Genomic DNA, 20,792 nt, shown 5'->3' on the forward strand with positions numbered 1-20,792 from the left:
TTAAGAATAATATTTCTTCAACACCTGTTTGTCTAAAAAAATCAGGATGTGAATGATCAACCAAAAGGCCTACATGTTTTGTGTTCCCTATGTTGCCTTTCTGGACCCTGTAGGATCGTGGTTCATCATTTCTATATTCATTTTAAGTAAAATAGTTCAAATGGATAATTCTATAGTTCCTTTCACTTTAATAATCATATATGTGCTCTAAATGATCTAATTTTATGATTATGCTTAGGTTTTTGAGAAATAATCTTTTAAATTTATTTGGGTAATTATAATATAAATCTTATTATTTCAGCCATTTTTTGAAAGATTTTATTTATTTACTTTTAAAGATGGGAAGGAAGGGAGAAAGAGAAAGAGAGAAACATCAATGCGTGATGTTTCTCTACCGGGGACCAGGCCTGCAACACAGCATGTGACATGCACTGGGAATCGAACTGGCGACCCTTTGGTTCACAGGCCAGCGCTCAATCCACTGAGCCACACCAGCCAGAGCTCTGCCAATTTTTTTTTTTTTAGTCTGACAAGATTGTTAAGAATCTGTTATATTCAAAAAGTGAATAATGATAATAGAAAATAATATTTAACTGTAGGAAAATAAACTGGTGCCACAACTGCCACTTTTTTATAGATACTTGTGACATTATTAGTTCTAACATTTTTTATTAAACATGACATTTTATACTCTCTATCCCAAATATCTCATGCTGTCCATATTCTCACCAATACCTTTTCCCTATAGCTTCTCTAGATGCTAATATATTGCATAAGATTGTTTGAAGCACCTTGCACTTATAGCGTCCTTGGTGCTTTTACTCTAATTTTCCAATAATTAAATTTCACGAATGCAAAGCTTTCTATGGATTTGCCACATGTTAGAATTATTCCTTCTCATAAAATATTGCCCTGTTAATTGAAACATCTCTAGTTGTAAGCTTCATTTAAATAAGGTTTTCAATTTGTAAACATTGTTGCACCTGTTAGGAGAGGCATTCTGTGCAGATTAAATACAATGCAGAGATTGCTGAAAAGGAAATGAAAAGACAGATGCTTTCTGATTAAAAGTGCAATTTATGACAGACTGGTGGTCCAATGTGCGTTTCTTCAGTCACTTAACAGCTGTTTCACATAATTTTTGTTCCAGATCAGTATATTTACTCAATAGGGCATGTCAAAGGTTCTGGTATTTTTAGTGTATCAAAAGATCAGTCCATTTCCTAGCAAGCTTTATACCACAGATTGAAGCTTTGATTCTTTACTCTGTTTAACCTTATATTTTTTGCTCTTTTGCTTGAAACATTTTATTTTAAACCCAATTTACCTCTATAATGGAGTATTTAGCATTTAAATGATAATGAGATAAAGAAGTATTATAGCTCTTATACAGCATAGTTTCTTGCTTAATTGTTTCAATATCATTTAGTAACCCAGAAACTGAAAATTAAGTAGCATAAATGTTTTGAAACTCAATATTATTAATTCTTTTTAAGTTAGAGGACATTGATATCAGTTTTGATTCCTATATAGCATTTGAGCATGTGTGTGTATGTGTAATTTAAAAATAATGTTTAGATACAATACTACAATGCACATATACATAGTTGCAGCAAAACAAACTCATAGTTTACATGTTGATTCTTTGTATTTTATTCCACTTAATAGAAAAAAATTGTCAAACTTGAATTAGAGATCATTCTTTGATTATATTTTCTGTTTGGAACTTAGTCATTGTCACTGTTAACAGGTTATGATAGTTCAAAATTCAATTACAAGCTCTTGCTTTAAGGAATCAAATAGTTATGTGTAACTATGCATAACTGTACTGACATTTTGCCATATCTGATAAGGTCTGTTTCATATTGACAGTTGTGGAACTTAAATGTCACTTGGGAACTCTTCCCCGGCTGGTGTGGCTCAGTGGATTGAGTGTTGGCTTGCAAACCAAAGGGTCACTGGTTCGATTCCCAGCCAGGGCACAGGTCTGGGTTTCAGTCCAGGTCCCTGGTAGAAGGTGCGTGAGATGTAACCACACATTGATGTTTCTCTTCCTTTCTTTCTCCTTCCCCTCCCCTCTCTTAAAATGAATAAATAAAATCTTTAAAGAAAAAAAAAGAAATGATAAAAATGTGCCAATTGGAACCCAGTGAGAATGGGATTCTTGGTCTTCTTTTTAGTGCCCTCTTTTGTTTCCTAAAACTTATTTTAGGAAAAGAACTTTTAATGTCAATCAAAGTATATTGTACTATTATTTTCAGATCAGACTTAATTCATTTAGGGCTGAGGTTCTCAAACGTTTTTCCCCTAAAAACTCATTTATCCTCTAAAATTATCAAAGATTCCAAATAAAGGAGCTTTGTTTATGTGGCTAATATGTACAAATATTTGTTGTATTAACAATTAAAACAAAAAAATATTTATTTGTTTAAACATCAATAATAAACTTACTACAAATTAATATAAATAACATATTTTATGACAGTAAATTACATTTACCAGCACAAGAAAATGTAAATTAGAAGAGTGGCATTATTATACACTTAATCTGTTGCTATATGTTGTTTTAGTTGAAATGTATAAAGCATATGGTCTTAAAGTCTTTTCATTTTAATGACATATTTTTTTCTTTGATACTATCCTGAAGCTTGACAAGTATTGGCTTCCTAAAGGCTGGCATCAATGTGGAATCTGAAACCATATTAATGAACTTTTTGTACCCTCTGCACTTGTGAATACAGTGAAAATGAGAGTGTGAAGGCATAGAATGTCACTATTATCATATTATAAAAATAGTTTTGATCTCAGGGACCTTTGAAGTATTCTGGATCACCTTGCAGAAATGCTAATTTGGAGAAATGACTTTGGTTAAACTAGTCCCCTTCATTTTTCATAATATCTGGCAAGGTGTTCAACTTTGCTCTTTTCAAGTATTTGAACTGTGATTCTATATAAACGCATATGTGTCTTTTCTGCTCATCTTTGGCCATTGCCATCCCATTCACCTGGCAAACAGCATGAAGTAGGGAGTATAACACTCTCATAAACTGTGACTCTACAAAGAATTCCACTCCTTAGAAGTCTTCCTTTAGAGGAGAAGGTTAAACCCCAATCAACAAATCAACAGTTACAGAGCTGACCTGAAAAGCTTTGACTGTGCAGCATAGAAATGCCTGCCGCAGAGGGAGCGCTGTAAGAGCTGCTGTGTGCTTCTAAGAGCCTGAGGAGTAAACACAAGAAATTGAAATATGAGACAGGTATTGATAAAAAAAAACGAAGAAAGGGGAAACTCTTAAGACTCAAATTGATAATTCAAAAGATCATACTTCAAATTGCCTAATATTTTGAAATGGCTACAAGGAGGACATATTTCCCTTAGCTGTTGTCCTTGCTTGGGACTCTTAAGAACAATTATTTCAAACGCCTATTATCATTGGGTCAAAATATATAACATATGTAAACCCTACTGCTATTTTCAGGGATTATTGTGTGATCATCCCTGTTATGAGGCAACTTGTTTTATAGTAGTTGTTTTTTTTTTCAATTTCAACAATACTCACAGGTGGATTGAGTGATCAACCAATCTGTAAACTCAGCAACATTTAGGTGAGGGTAGTAGGGATTGATCTGATGTGATTTATTCACACATTTGTTAATTCAGATTTATTCATTTATTTCATCAGCAGTTATTAAGTACAAGTTATCATCACATATAGGAAATACAAAGGTGAATCAAACATGTCCTCCTTCTCTCGTACTGGTCACAGTCTAGATTGGGACTCAGATACGTAAATAATCAAATAAAGTATGGTTAAAGTTCTCTTATCTGACTTCCACTTAACTGACCTGTGGGGTTCATTGACAATTTTCATTTTTTTAAAATACAATGATAAAAGATTAAGGATTTTTGAAGCTCTCCACTGTAAGATCATTCTGAATGTTTGTACACTAGTATTCTCTCAGGGTCAGTGGTATGCTCTTCTAAGGTCAGGTAACTTACCCAACATCACACTTCCTTTAAGTAGTAGAATCAGTTTTCAAATCTAGTGCTCTAGCACAAAGTCTCTGGACCCTCTTTTCCAAGTCTTACTTTGTTTCATGAGCGTTTCTACATAAAATGAAGGGGTTCTAAAATTCTTGTCATCTCCCACTACATCTGTATTGCAGTGTAATGCTATAGTACTTCATTCTTATTTTTTTCTAGTTTCCTATACAAAGGTTCTAAATATTTCAGCTTGGGCCCTGGCTGGTGTGGCTCAGTGGACTGAGTGCCAGCCTGTGAACCAAAAGGTCGCTGGTTTGATTCCCAGTGCAGGGCACATGCCTGGGTTGTGGGCCAAGTCCCTGGTAAAGGGCGTGTGAGATGCAGCCATACATTGATGTTTCCCTCCCTCTCTTCCTCCCTCCCTTCCCTTCATTAAAAGTAAATAAATAAAATACTTAAAAATTAAAAAAATAAAAATAAAATAAAAAATAAACATTTCAGCTTGGACCATCCTTAAAGTTAAGTAATGGTTGGTAGAGGGTAATATTTCTTAACTGAATTTAAAATGAGCCCATAATTTATGTATAATGATAAAACTGATACTAATGTTTTATAGTAATTAATATATTCTTTTACAAAACAAATTAATTCCAAATTAATTTTGAAAGATAAAGAGATAGACACGTTTGCTTATTCTAATTTCAATAATAATGACACATGCCTTTAAGTAGGATATTCTGACATCTAAAACCATTTAGGGGAGAAATTTAGATGACATTTTTAAATAGTCAATTAAAATGTTAAAAGCAGTTTTGGTACCCATATGCTCTAACCATAAACTGCAGAAGGAAATGGCATATCTAGAGATCATACAGCTGTGGATGATGACTATGAATAAATTTTCTTGTCCATTCCCTAATCTTCACAACTTCTTCATACCATTTTATTTGCATCTGGAATTATAGATCTTCAACACCTGTTTCACAACTTTTACCATTTCGCACAGAAGTTTATAGTTTTGCTTGTTTTTCAATAAGGAAATGTTTCTATAAAAACTACAGAGAAAGACAAAACAGTGGCCTTGAAGTCTCATAAATATAAAAAAATATAAAAACAAAACAAAACAAAACAATTGAAGACAAGGCCACTTGGCTTATAAAGATTGTTATTGCTTCCTTGTGGAAGCTCTGGCTCTTTTATTAGTCTCAAGAGAGCTGCAATTGCCCTCATGATGTTCTATCCCTGTGATCTTAAATGAATGGAGAGAATTATGAAAAATAACAAAGTATTTTTCAGTATTTTGATTTCTACTTTTGCCTGTCAATAGTTTTAGCACTGAAATTATTGTGACCCAATTTTCTCTTATCAGCGAAGAACATTTTAAGACTAAATACTGCAGTGTATATACAGTAGTGATAAATGTGTAAAAGTAGGAAAAGCTAACCTGTAGCTTTATGCACAAGGCCATTTTTAGTTCTGTAAATTAGTGTTTTATAATTTATCTATTTAAAGTTTTATTTATCTATAATTCTTATCAGAGCATTAGAAATTTTACACATACTCCATGTTTAGAGGTGATTTCTAATTTATGATTTAGGAATATATACATGGGATTTGAATTAAAAGGAAATTTTGTAAGAATATTGCTGGGAACTATTCTTAGAAATACGAAATCAGATTAAGACATTGCTCATGGAAAATTTTTGACGTTAAGTTCAGGACACATTTCCTCTCTGAACTGGTCATGTATCCGCAGTTAGGAATGGTAACTCATTGGCTATCACTGATTTGCAAACTCCCACCAGTTCAGAAGCAACTTTGGACAATCCAAGTGGCCAAAGTAAGATCAGAGGCTTTTGGTTAGAGGATGGTCCTAAGAATGATGGATCCGCAGATGCCCAGACTCTCTCTCTGATGGACTGATTGAAAAGCAGCACTCATAAACTCATTGTCCTTTAGAGGAGCATTGATCATTGAACCAAGGTACTTCCATCCATTCCTTTCTAGTAAAAGGAAATAGAAGCGTAGAAAGATTCAAAGACTTTATTGAAGGAATTAAAAAGATTTAGCACAGACTCAATTATCTCTATTTTCAGTTCAGTGCTCCAACCTAGAGCTGCTCTCTTCTAAACTCCAATTCCATGTGCCCTATTATTTCTCTTCCTTCTTTTCTCAACTTCTCTCTCTCCTTTAGTTTGGCTTCTTTCACCTTTTACTACACATATGTTCTTACTCTTTATATCCTTTTCTTCTTTTTTCATCATCCTCTGCTATTTTTATATAATTTTCTACTGCATATCTGTTTCCCCACCATTTTCTCTATCTTTAATATCTTAGTTGATTCACAAATTTAGTCAGTTTCAACTGACTTAATGTCTTTAATTCACTCACAGATGAAATCATAGCCTAGCTTTTTCCTAACATTTCAAGGTACCTGCAATGGTACAAATGGAAGCCATTATATTATATGGCTAAATATAAGTATTTAAATGTTATAAATCAAACCTAAATAAATATATTGTTAAATAAAAAGTGCTTTTTTTCCCCTGATTTGACAGATACATGTTTAAAATTATCATGAAGAAAGGTTTAAATTTAATGTTTTAGGCTCCACAGGATCCTATGCTAAAATGTGATGGCAATGCAAGAACTGACCCCAGTCCCTGACCCTTGCTCTTTGACCCTTCTTTTTCTGCCTACTTGTGCCACAGTCTCATATTATGAGAGTTCTTTGTGCATGTATGTGGACACCCTAGTCTGCACTTATTAAGCATAGTGCAGAACACCCATAAACAGCTGCCGCTAGCCCGTTAACTGCACCTTGAGTTGTGCATTGCAGACACAGTCTTGCTTGCACTGATGGGCCAGGAGAAGAAGGCTGCCTAATTCCTGGAGGCAGATATGGGTCCATTTGAGCAGTTAATGCTGAAATTCTAGATCTCAGGCTAACTAGAACTTGATCTATAAAGAGAATCATGGACTTCAGACACATATGTCCGTGTTGATTTATCATCTAAAAATCTTGAAAATTAAAAAAAATAAACTCTAGAACATGAACTTTAGGTATGCCAAACTAGAAAGTCCTGACGTAGGACATATAAGTATTCATGAGTAAACCTGATCAAATGCCTTGAGTTTGTTACATAAGATTTGCCACTAAGAAAACTTGAGACCAACCAATTTGGGAACTTTGGGAACATCAATTGGTAGCTGGCCTAACATAAAAGGTGTGGCTCTATTCAATGGTTGTTTTATTCAATGAGTTCTAAAAAGTGTGGCTATTTAATGGTTGTCACCTTGAGGCTCTGAGACACTTAATACAGCAAATCATTGCTAGGATATAGTTGAAAACATGTTCCAAAATTCCAAGCTTAAAGAGACATAAAAAGAAATAAGTTGTCATGAGTGTATATTCGTGATATAATCTTTCCTGTAAGTCAGCCAGATAACAGCTTGGCTAGCTGCCTGCTGAGCAGCCTGGCACCAAGGAAGAGACAAGAGTCACACACAGTAACTATGCTGTTCACTCAGCTTTTATTGAATGCAGGTTCTCTCAAAGTAGAACATCGACACGTATTAATATCCTACTCAGACTCTACCAACCTAAGAGAATTATAACAGTCTAAGAGAAGTATATCAGAGTGGGAAAACAAACCCAAGTCCCAGAGTTTCAGCCTGCTAGTCCAGGAAACAGCATGTCAGGCAAGGGAGCTGTCAGCATCTTGCAAGGAAGGATCTCTGGATCTAGGTGGGCAGCAGGGCAGAGCAGCACTCTGGTGTGTAGAGCTCAGCTGTCTCAGCAGTCGTCTGGGACCTGCCTCAATTATACCTTGAAAGTGGTATACTCCACTCTTCTGGGTCTTTTTGATAAGTGTCTTGGCACCCCTGATGCCACGTAAGGATTTTGCCCAGGAAACCATGTGAGGTACATAGCTATTCTGCTTGACAATCCTGCTGACAAGTGTGAAATTTCCCCAGGAGCCTATCTGTGGGTGGCCCTGCTCTGCAGACATGGCTATCCTGACCACGTGTGCAGATATGTTAAGTGTGTCTCCTTGACAAGATGTGTTTACTCTAACTTAGGTAATTTCCTTCTTGAACCATAGTGTCATGGCTGACTGAAAGCGATTTTAGTTGACATAAGTAACTGCACTTTGTTTTATATATATTATACTATCATAATCAGACCCATGCCATATTATTGGTCCTGCTCTCCACAGTTGTCAAAAGGAAAAATCTTCAGGTAAGGATACAGCATCTGGGAGGTGTGTTATAAAGCAAGAGTTAATTTTAGTATACTTTCTAAGCAAAGGAATGCATGATGGAATCTTAAATAAAGTCTGAACAAACTTCAAGTGTTAACCTGTTCCATTTTAAAGATTATGACCACATACTAACATGAAGTGTTTATAGAACTGTGTGTGTCAGTGTGTGTGTGGTGAGTCACAAATAATGTGTGTATGCATACTAAAATATTTTTGATTAAAGAAATATCTTTGATTTTTTTGGTAATGGAAAATCATTCAAATTCCTATGTTAGAATATTAATGAGATACTGTAACCTCTAAACTAAAATACAAATTAGAAACCTAAAAAGAAAGTAGGGAGTGTTGGTTAAGAATTTAGTCACAATTAATTTTATTTATTTATGTTCTATTGGTAGCCATAGTGCCTTCAGTTATAGCTTGCAAAGAGAACCAGACTATGTAGCATAACATAGACAAAATATTTTATTAGAAATAAAAATAAGCTTACTCTTTGTTGAAACACAGTTAATGGTAAGTTTATGTTTGTTGCATTAATGAATAGATAGATACATTTTTAAATTAGTTTTTTTTTATCATGGCTACTACATACTTAAAAACCTTAATTCTCCCTCTTCCTTTCTTCCTATCTTTAATCAATTTTTATCACAATGTGTTTATATTGTTTCTATTTATTTAATATATTAATATAATTTTATATTGTTTTTGATGTCTAGTATTTATTCTAGAATTGTCAGAATGTCTCAATATTACAAAATTTTTTCAATATGACTCATAACATGAACCGTCAAAATCATTCATTTAACAATCTTTCCTGTTTCCACTGATGTGAAATATTTTACTCTAATGATATGCTGCACTAAATTATTTGATATCATTGAGTCTGTTTCAAAAATTTTCATCGTTTCATTGATTTGTCTATTCCGATACTGGTAAAGTGTTGTTCTCATTTTAATTACTATAGCTTTATGATAATTTTAATTTGATAACCTGAACCCTACCTTTTAATTTTTTCCTCTTTTATTTTTCCTTTTTATTGAATTTATTGGAGGTGACATGGTTAACAAATCATACAGGTTTCAGGGGCACAATTCCACAACACATCATCTGTGCCCTGTATCATGTGCTCACCGCCCCATCATCATAATCCATAATGTAATGGTCCCATGTTGATGTAACTATTCACCTATTATTGAATATTAGCTTTACCTACATTTTTAAATTATAAGTAATCTTTTATGAAATATTCTTAAACTTCATGTTTGTTCCTTTCTCTAGTTTTTCTAAAATAAATTACAAAGCATGAAGTTGGGTTAAAGTGTGAGAATTTTAAGCACCTTGACATACTGAAAAAGACCTTCCTGAATGTCTTTTAAAACCCTATGGCAGAGCATTAGAGTGTTCTTTAATCTCACTCTTACCAGCAGGGTGCATTAAAATTTTTTTACTAATAATATATAAAATTGATAGCCTGTGTTTTAATAGATTTTTTCTTGAACTAACTATTTTGTAGTAACTGATTGACTTATTAAAATATTTGGAAAGGGTATTCAGTGAAGAGTCTGTATTTGGAACAGAATATGTTGCTATAGATCAAGATGACTTAATCTCTTTCAGAAAGATAAAAATTATATGGCAAAGATGTTAACTGGAAGATCCACCTTAAGAAATTGTACACTTTTAATTAATAATCAGTTCCAGGGTGACATTCATAAAGGGCTTTATGTTCAAGTTTACTAAGGAATGCATCTTTCTGCAAATCAACATACTCACAGTTTAAAAGCTGAACTTCAAGAAACTTTAAAGCATTTGAAACTATGAGGCTGGAAAATAGAAAGTGTGTGACAACCAGCTTGACAGGTATCAAAGATTGCCTTATGAAAGTCCAATATATTGTTCCAAACTACTGTAAGGAAGTAATATATAGAATTCTTTCAGCAGTCATAGTAGTTTCTAAAAAGGTGGAAGAGAGAAGACGATGAAAAAAATTGGAGGTAAACATATGTACATAAATCAGAGCTTAATGATTCTGAGGTCATAATTGTGAAATTATAGGTATTGGCTTTTAGTACTGAACAAAGGGTATATGTGTGTACGCAGGGATGGGGAGAGGGTGCAGGTGGCTAAGAGGCCCAGGTCGTGATTAATGTTTCTGCCTAGTGGGCACGCCACCCTTTCAAAATATCTGGTGCTGTTACTACACTATGATTAACCTGTGAGGCAACAGAAAAATAGACTTGTGCCACATTGCACTATATCATTCCCTGGTGTCATTTATCAGGAGATGCCATAGAAAAAGTGACACTTCGTCATGGGTGGGTGAGTGGATGGCCATTAGTGTGGAGGTAGAAGGTATAGATTCCTGAATCTCATTGCTATTCATGATATCTCTATTTTATCTGTTTTTTTAAAATCATTGAATATATCTGTGGTTTCATATATAATGTAAATCATTTCTTGAAAATGAAGAATGGAATTAAGTTTATTTTAAATGCAAGATTTAACTCTGGTGCTGAAGGAAATACCTGACTCATAAGCCTAGAAGTTTTCTAAAACCATTTGTTAAACATTTTTTATGTTTGTGAAAACATTCCAGAGAAGAGGAATAATGGGAAGGAACAAATATATTATGATAATAGGAAAGGAACTTAATCTTTCTCTTCCTTAAAAATATTAATCATCATCAATTAAGTTTAATTGAGCATAAACTGTATTTGGAACACTATACTATGCATTAAGAACAGATAAAGTGATGATACAATCCATGGCGTTCAAAGGATTTATAATATCCCTAGAGAATCCAGGCATGAGTATAAATAAATAAATGGCAATAAAAGAAAGCCAAAGCTCACTGTCAAGTGATTTCTATAGACAATAAGGGTATTTGAGCCATAGCCAGCAGAGTGATTTATCTACAATTTTAATTATTTTTATTTTCTTAGAATTTATATATGTTTAAAAATTTTTATGGTGCAATAGATTCTTGGACACTTTTTGAAATATAGAAGCACATACCATAGATAGAATAAATCTCAAGGGTTCCATAAGGGAAAATAAAATCTGAGACTGTAACTGTCAGATCATAAATCAGAGAGAAAAATTTTAGCAGAGAGCAGGTCTTACGAATCTATAGACCCCTGTACCTGTCTAGGGGTCAAAGTAACAGGTAGCACTGTGGCTGCTGTTCTTCTATAGCATATTTAGGGTCAGTTCCTGGAATCATCCAAGGATTGGCTACTGATAGAGTTTATTTATAAAAAATAATGTCCTTGCAATTAGGTATTCAGACTTTGGGTAATACCACCAACCTGGAACATTGCCAAAAATCTGTCTACCCAAACTCTAATTCTTAAAATTATTGTTGACTATTTTCTTCTTCACACCCTAATCAATACTTCTAAATCCTATTTTTTGTCAGTTACTTTATTGCGAGGGTCAATTTATTTTATCTACAGTGTATCTCGTTGCTATCACTTAATTGCCAACAATTGTTGCTTAATTCAGACCATTCATTATTCCCTCACATCCTATCCTTGGTCTCCTAATTCAGTAGCCTTTCTCCCAAAATTTAACTTTGCAAAGTGCTTGAAGTCTGATCTCCTAAAAAGCTGCTTTAATTATGCCCCTCTTTCCCTTCTTTGTTCTGCCTTAACAACCTTCCACATTTTCCAGTGATTAATTTTTAATGGTCCTGTAAATAATATAATCTTCTCCTCCAACAAAATATTGTCTCTGTCATTCTCATGACATCTAATAGGGCAGGGCCTTGAAGACATTTGCGTTCTTTTTCTCCTAATAGGGTCACAGCTAGTTGAAGCTACTGGTTTTGTCCTAACCATCACCGCATATTGCATTTTTACTTAGAGTGTAGAAACATAAAACCATACAGTGCACTGAAGTAGATTTTTTTTTTAATTTTTTAATTAATTTATTTACTTTTTAAATACATTTGTCTCTGCCTTCCCCCCGCCCCTCTTTCCCTTGCCCCCTCCCACCTTCCCTCCCTCAGCTCTTCCCCTTTGGTTTTGTCCATGAGTCCTTGCTATATGTTCCTTGACTTTCCCCTTCCCTTCCCTTTCCCTGCCCCCCCCTTCCCTCTTGTCTCTGTTGATTTCTTTTCCTTTCAGTGTTGCTGGTCATATTTGCCTTGCTTCTTTGCATTGTTGGTTAGGTTCCGCTTATAGGTGAGATCATATGGTATTTGTCTTTCGGCCCCTGGCTTATTTCGCTTAGCATGATGCTCTCCAGTTCCATCCATGCTGTTGCGAAGTTTAGTAGTTCTTTTTTTCTTTCTGCTGCGTAGTATTCCATTGTGTATATGTACCATCACTTTTTGATCCAATCATCTACTGATGGGCATTTAGGTTGCTTCCAACACTTGGCTATTGTAAATTGTGCTGCTATGAACATTGGGGTGCATAGGTTCTTTTGTATTGGCGTTTTGGTGTTCTCAGGGTATAGTCCCAGCAGGGGAATCGCTGGATCAAAAGGCAGTTCCATTTTCAGCTTTCTGAGGAAATTCCACACTGCTTTCCATAGTGGCTGCACCAGTCTGCATTCCCACCAACAGTGGGCTAGAGTTCCCTTTTCTCCACAGCCTCGCCAGCACCTGTTGTTTGTGGATCTGTTTATGATGGCCATTCTGACTGGTGTGAGGTGGTACCTCATGGTGGTTTTGATCTGCATTTCTCTAATGGCTAGTGATGCAGAGCATCCTTTCAAATGCCTCTGGGCCCTCTGTATCTCCTCCTTAGAAAAGCATCTGCCCCGGTCCTTTGCCCATTTTTTGATTGGATCATTTGTCTTCTTGGAGTCAAGTCGAGTGAGTTCTTTGTATATCTTGGAGATTAACCCCTATTTAGATTGTGTATTCATTTCTTAGGGCTGCCATATAAAGTAACACCAACTGAGTGGCTTCAGGAATAGGATTTTTTTTCTTTCACAGTTCTGGCGGTTAGGCATTTAAGGTCAAGCTGTTGGCAGGCAGACTTGGTTCCTTCTGAGGACTGTGAAGGAGAATCTCTTCATGTCTCTCTCCTAGCTTCCGGTGCTTTAACGGTGATTTTGGCATTCCTTGTCATGTTGCAGCATAATTCCAGTCTTTCCATAGCATTCTCTCCATCTTTGTTTTTGTGTCCAAATTCTCCCTCTTTATAGGCACATAGTCATTTTGGATTAGGGCCCACCCTAATTGGCCATATGCAAAGATGCTATTTCCCAATAAGGTTATATTCAAAGGTATCAGGATTAAGACTTCAATATCTTTTTAGGATATACAATCCAACCCATAACAAAAAGTAGTATATCACTTTAATCTAGACTGTGGAGGATTGTTATTTTTTAATAAAATTAGCTCATAGGTTTTTATTTGATTTTATTACTATACTTCTATTCCTAAAATTATTCATTTTATCCTATAAACTATATAACACATATAGCTTTTTGGTTCCTTCAGTTTTCCTCTTGTATAGATTCAGAACAATTGATATCAAATTTCAATTCTGTCCTTTTAAAATAGCAGTTTGGCTCTGGAGGCCCTGACAAAATACTGAAGTATTTCCAAGTGACACCCTGTGCGTTTGTTTATGTTTCAGTTACTTGAGTTCATTGGTCTGCACAATTATCTAATCACATTACTATACAACTTTGCAAAGTAGAAGTCTTCATAAGCCTTCCATGATTGGTCATATCATAGAAAATAGAATCTTGATTTGCTATGGTTCCAGATGGTGGTTTGCTTATAATAGTTTAGATTTAATCATTATCATTATAAACTAAATTAAGCTGAATACTATCTTAGAATTTCATGTTGTTTGTAACAATAGGCTCTTGCAGAAGGCAGGTCCTTCCCACTGTAGAGATAGAAATAGATTATTATCATGATGGCCTTTTCTTTAATGTTGTTATTCTTTTTTTTGACCATAAAAATTAATTTTTAATATTAGTGCTCCACAATTTTGAATCTTATTTATTTGCTATTTATTTTTGAACACATTCCAGTAGGGTACTTTTTCAATGTTGAGAAGCCTGCTCTCCAGTAACATGACAAGTATGTAAAGATTATTACTGGCGTCGTCAATTAGTTTTGAGAAAATATTTTAGTGTACATTAGTATAAAATGTCCCTAGTTTTTTAAGTTATTTATTGGCAGATATAAATTTAGTACACAATATTTTATGTTACTTGTCCAGAATCTCACTCTGTATGCCTTACAGAACATTTATTTTTAACACCTAAGTCATAAAAGTTGTTTTCCACATCTTCAGTCAAACTTAACTACAGGCAAGAAGAAGTAGAAAGATTTCCTGTCACATTATTCACAGGCCAGACCAAGATACTGTAATACCATGGCCCACTAAGCTAATTTAGAAGAAAAAAAATGGAAAGAGATTTTTAAAAGATGTCATTTGTATGTAATATATGTAAAAAATGTTAGGGTTTTGACAGTTTGAGATTGTATCCTCTTTAAAGAGAATGCATAATGACTTTTATTTCTTTTGAAATATGCATAACTTCTTGGAGGTACCTTTCAACTCTCATTAGCACTTTTCAAAGCAAGTTTCCTATTTCCATAAAAGCAAAGGGTACGCTATACCTGAACTTTGAGTAGACTGTTTACTTATCAACAATTCAGTCATTTCCCCTCTTGTTTGGGACTTTCACTCTATTAATTAGTGAGGGGGAAACCCTTCAATGGAAATAAAAGTTGAGATTCAATTGTACCTATCAAGTCTCATACCTAATCAGCATTGCCGGAATATATCTAATTCTAGCTAAACTATGGAATGCTGCTAAGAGATGTTGGTAAGAATGGGTACATCAGTTAAGAGCAGGGCCTTTGGAGTCAGGCTTTCTGGATTCAAATACTACCTTTGTTTCTTACTAGCTTGTAGCTTTTATAAGTTAATTTCTTGAAGTTATAAACTCATCTAAAAAGTGAGAGTCATAATGATATTTGTCTCATAATTACACTGTTATATCAGGGTTTTCAACCTCCACTCTCTGACACTTTATGATAGATAATTCTTTGTTGTGAAGGGCTGTCCTGTATTTTGACACCTCTAGTCTCTGTTTACTAGATGCCAATATTAATAGTGCTCCCTTCCCTTAGCTGAAATAACTAAAAGTATCTCCAGAAATTGCTAATTGCTGACTAGAGGGTAAAATCACCTCCACTTGAAAAATCACTAAATTACGTGAATATCAATACCTACATTTATAAAGAGAAAGCTTTCCCCATTTCTTGGCATATGATAAGTGCTCGGTAAATTTTAGTTATGATGTTATATAACAGGCATTTATAATATCTTCTCTGAAGAGCTGTACTCTTAAAGACTAGAGCACTATCTCTATTCTCTCTCTGTACATCTACATGTGTATATAAACATATATCTGAATATGTATGTGTGCATATGTGTGTACATGTATATTATGTATCTATTTTCCAACTATTTTTCAGGGTAATGATAGGAATAGCAGAATAACTATTACCTATTGATAACCATCAAGTCTTATTAGTTTATGATCTTTGCCACTGAACATTTTATAAATGACCAAAACTTTGCAAAAGAGATGAACTTAAGTATATCTTTCATCTACTTGACCTTATAAGAATAAAATACATATATAGGAAATGGCATACAGTAGAGTGAACAGATTTTATGCATTATACAACATTATAAGCATTGTGACCTGTAAAGATTGTTTTTAACACTAAAATTGAGTCCAAAAAATAGACTGATATATTTTAAATGCTACTTGATTCCTAAAAGCCTAAAATGGGAAGCATTGAAAGCCTGAATTGAGGATAAGTGTGTGAAAATGTAAAAAATGCATAAGGTAATCCCATTTTCTTAATGTTAATAATCGTATCTTGATTTGTTTAGCTTTCTGTATATTTCAAGTCTTTTTTTTCTTGTATTAATAATTACATCAGCTGTGTGATTTAGATAAGGATTATTTTGACCTTGTTATAGGCAAGGAGATGGAGACAGAGTTCATTCTCCTATTAAGTGACAGATACGAGACAAATAATCTGACTTGAAGTATACAGGTTTCCCCATTATCCCACAGGTCTTCACATGTCTAATTACAATTTCCTCTACAGTAGCCAATTGCTATTCTGAGAAACATGCTTGATGTTCTCACTGGTAGGGCCTTTTTCATATACTTACCTATCTCCCTCACTGTTTCAGGTTAACTTAATCCTTCACAGTCCACACAAGAGTTATTCCCTCTAATAGGCTTTAGTGATGCTGTTAGTACATTACTCTACATGAAGTGTACTCTTAACTATTTCCCCGGACACTCATTTAGTTGAGTTTTATAGTAAGAGCACAATGACATTGTTAAGGTTAATAACTTGATGTTTTACAAGTTGAAACACATTTGAGGTTAAATTGATCGTTTGGATCATTTTATTCAACAATGTTTAGGCCTTGAGTCTGGGTACTACTTACTGCCTTGAAGAAATATCTTTGTTATACCCTTAATGGTGTGGTATTGATAGCTATGATGCATTGGTGAGCCGAGCACTACTCTAACAGTGTTTCAGATGTGTGGGCTATAAGAGTTACAGCTAATGAATTTATACTGGCACATAGGTGCTCTATAATAATAGACATTTATAAAGACTTTTATGTATTATGTGGCATGCTCATTGGAAATCCTCTCTCAGAGAAATTATTATTAGTTTCACTACCCCAATGATAGTATTGATAATCAAAGTTTCAGTCTTTTGGCCACAGTTGCACAATTACTAACTGGCAATAATAATAATAGTAATAATAATAATAATAACAACAATAACAACAGTTAACATTTATAGAGTGGCTGCTATGTACTAGGTATAATATTAAAGATTTTTATGGCCATGTAAACATTAAGAGGGATTATGAAGCCAGGGAGTCTGATTTCAGAGTTCATCCCCTTAACTTTTATCCAACACTTCCTCCCTACATTCTAAGCACAGAACTGGATCTTAAGTCAAACTCTCCAACTTCTTTTGCTTCCAGGTTGTTCACTTGTCTGTCTCCTTTATTCTAAGATCTTATGTTGATTGACCACTATATAATAAGATCTGATAACCTTGATGGATGAAAACTAATAAATATAAATGTTCTAAGTTGCTTCCCACTGGGAGAATATTTTTTATTTACCTGTGTATCTCCAGCACTTAATGCACTGGTTAAGGCACACAGCAGATGCTGATGAATTAAACTGCTATTCCTAATTTGTGTATTAGCAGAGAAATGAAAATGTCTGTTTTTTATTCCAAATAAATGACTTAGTTATGAGCATTTTTAATACTATGCTAGTCTAATACTGGAAATTTTGTAAATGTGGAGGAGCACACAAACCTTTAGGCACACCTGAAATTTCACAACATAGGTAGTTTTCTTATCTTAAAAATATGAAAGTCTGCTCCTTCCCTAGCAATCCTATTCTAATAAATTATTCCTAAAATGTTATGTTATTATCCCAAGAAACATAAAGAACCCCAAATCTTCCAAAGATTAAAAATACACTAACAAAGTAATAAAAAACATAATACCTACAAAAGGATGGGAATAAGATTGGCACCAGGATCTTCATCAACTCAGAATACTAGCAGAAATAGTGAAAATGCCTTTAACATTTTTAGAGACAATTATTCTCAACCTGGAATTTTAAATTCAATCTGTCAATTAATTGTGCAAACAGAATCAAGACCTCTCTATTACATGGGTTCACAAAACTTACCTCTTATGTATGTTTTCTTAGAAAATTAAGATGTTAATAAACAAAATAAGGGAAAATGCAAGAAAAAGAGTGATTTGGAAACCAGAAAACAGTGACTCTGATTCAAAGAGCCCAGAAAAGAAGAAACAGGAATGAAGCTATGCAGCCATCCTAAATAAATGAATGAATGAATGAATGAATGAATGAATGAATTCCAACAAATGGACCAATTAGAAGCAGGACAGAGGCTTCCAGAAGGACCTAAAGAAAAATCAAAATAAAATATTTCCTAGATAAACTCAAAATGTATATAAGAAAGTTATAGTTCAAATATGAAACCTCCAGTTTAAAATGGAGTATGAAATTAGTGTAGTTTAGGAATGGGATGGACTCCAGACAATGCATAGAGCATAATAATAAGCTGGCAGATATTTGGAATATTATGAAGGCAGAAAATGTTTTGTTTTTTTTTTTACTCAATAAGGAGCAGAAAAAAACCCAATAATAAAAAATTCTATGGGAAAAACAAAACAAAGCTAATACATGACCAACATATGAATCTGAATAAAGTATATCTGATTTTGATCAATAAATAAGAAAGAAAAATCTATATGAATAGTATTTTTGAGTGGAATAAAGCTATATGTCTTATTGGTCAGAAACATATGTAATTGTGACATATGTTTGGCTCTGCAGTGAACAATAGTTATATAATCAAAATGTTAACCATAATGTTTGTTTTCAACTTTTAGAATAAACCTATGTACAAATAACATATTACTGTCATACACTAGAATGTAAATAAGATTGTTTTAAATATAAAAGTAACGTCACAAATTCAGAAAGAGAGTATAGAGACATACTGTATTAATTTTACATAGGGAAAAATAAAAATATTATTAATAATATTTGATGGAACTAAAACAGATATTTAAGTATTTAACAAATGTTAAGATAAATATTATAAGATATTTAAGAACTAAGAAAAGTATCTAAACTGTGGAGTAAAGACGTAGGAAGTTGATGGCTGTTTATGAACCAAATGTACCTTGATAATACTAGGTAATAGATTATTTTTAATTTACAAACAAATAAAGAATGGTATTAACAGGTGATTCAAGAAAATGAATGAAACCATCAGGATAACTAAGAACAGAAGCTCATGTGTATAGCAAATAAAACTAATGACTATGCTTATGGTATATGAGTGCATAAAACATTAGAACTATAAGGAAGGAAGAGGGAAGGAGAAAGGAAGAAAAGAAGAAAGAAGAGATGGAAGTTTTTTAGTAATGGAGAGGGGAGAAATGATTTAGTCAAGTCACAAAGCAGGAATTAGCAACCAGGACATAATTAAGACACATTTTAAGCTAAGCTAATGCTCTAGATTTGTCTAATTCTTGTTTGCTTTATCTTTTTTTTTTTTTTAATTTGTCGAATTGTCTTTTTATTATTTATTTATTTATTTATTTATTTTTTATTTTTAATTAATTTATTTACTTTTTTAAATACATTTGTCTCTGCCTTCCCCCCCCCCTCTTTCCCTTGCCCCCTCCCACCTTCCCTCGCTCAGCTCTTCCCCTTTGGTTTTGTCCATGAGTCCTTGCTATATGTTCCTTGACTTTCCCCTTCCCTTCCCTTTCCCTGCCCCCCCCTTCCCTCTTGTCACTGAGCAAAATCAGGACTTGAGAAACTCTGTGAATGTTATCATGGAAGAAGAAAGAAAATCTACAAATGTATTCTTTGAATACCCTTCTCTTCCAGTAAATAAAGGCAGAACATATGTTATTTTACTAACTAATAATGTTTCTTTGGTAGTTAGTCTTCATTTGACCAAACTGTTGTCATTGGTCTAATGGTACTAGCCATCACTGAATCTACAAATCAACATTACACAGTTTAAGATAGTTACCTTCATTTAATATTACATGAATAATCAAAAATATTGTTTAAATTAAATGTTATATTTAATTGCTTTATGAATGCAATTCTTAAGCCTGTATCAGCTGCATAAGTATAAGAGAAAGTCATATTCCCTAGTTTCTAATATTTAATTTTTAAAAATACATGGCATATCATATGCAATTTAAAATTTTGAAAACTTGAGCTGTATATAATCTTAAGGATTTACACCAATATTTCTAATTGCTTTGAATAATTATTTATAAGATTCTCAGTTGTATGTTCCTAAATAGAAAGACAAGTCTAGAAAATTCCAAAATAATATATATAATATAAAAATATATTTTAAACATATATATTTAGTCCTAAATTTCCTAAGTCTCAAGACAATACATTTTAAATGTATGCACATATGTATAATATTAAATTCTTAAAGAAACATATCATTGTGTAGTAGATATTTCCATCTGTTTAAGTTTAAGGTGAAAACTATCACAGAGAAATATTAGGTGAACTCTTAGAGAGATTTTGAAAGCCTTAATATGTTAGTTTTGGAAACTTAAAATCAATTAATTTTTTCCTGAGGATTTCTTACTATTTTCTGTTCATTAGTTGCCTTTTGTTCTACTAATGCATTTTAGTCTTAACCAAACTTGAGCCAACTAACCAGACCATGTGCCATTGTATTATATTCGGTGACAAATAGATCTTGTTTCCTTACAAAGAATTTGAACTTGAAATCACTCCCAATTGTTTTAAAGCAAAATGCCTTTCCTCCTGTCAACCTTGTCTAATTTAAACCTCCCATCTGCATTTCTAATTATGATACAGAAAAATCTGTGTTGAACAAAGACATTTTTTTCTCTCTCTCAAGAAGAACAGATTTAGGCATATGGCTAAATGAAGAACACTTTTATTTC

At 33.5% G+C, this 20,792-nt stretch overlaps 1 protein-coding gene across 1 annotated transcript in view; it reads left to right on the forward strand.

Moving 5' to 3' along the window:
* Window positions 1-20,792, forward strand: part of NAALADL2 (N-acetylated alpha-linked acidic dipeptidase like 2) — a 796,061-nt gene that overhangs the window by 646,815 nt on the left and 128,454 nt on the right. The window lies entirely within an intron of this gene.

This window comes from Pteronotus mesoamericanus, unplaced genomic scaffold (genome assembly GCF_021234165.1).
Source record: "Pteronotus mesoamericanus isolate MK-2021 breed Mesoamerican mustached bat unplaced genomic scaffold, CSHL_Meso_final contig_116, whole genome shotgun sequence".
Lineage (NCBI taxonomy): Eukaryota > Metazoa > Chordata > Mammalia > Chiroptera > Mormoopidae > Pteronotus > Pteronotus mesoamericanus.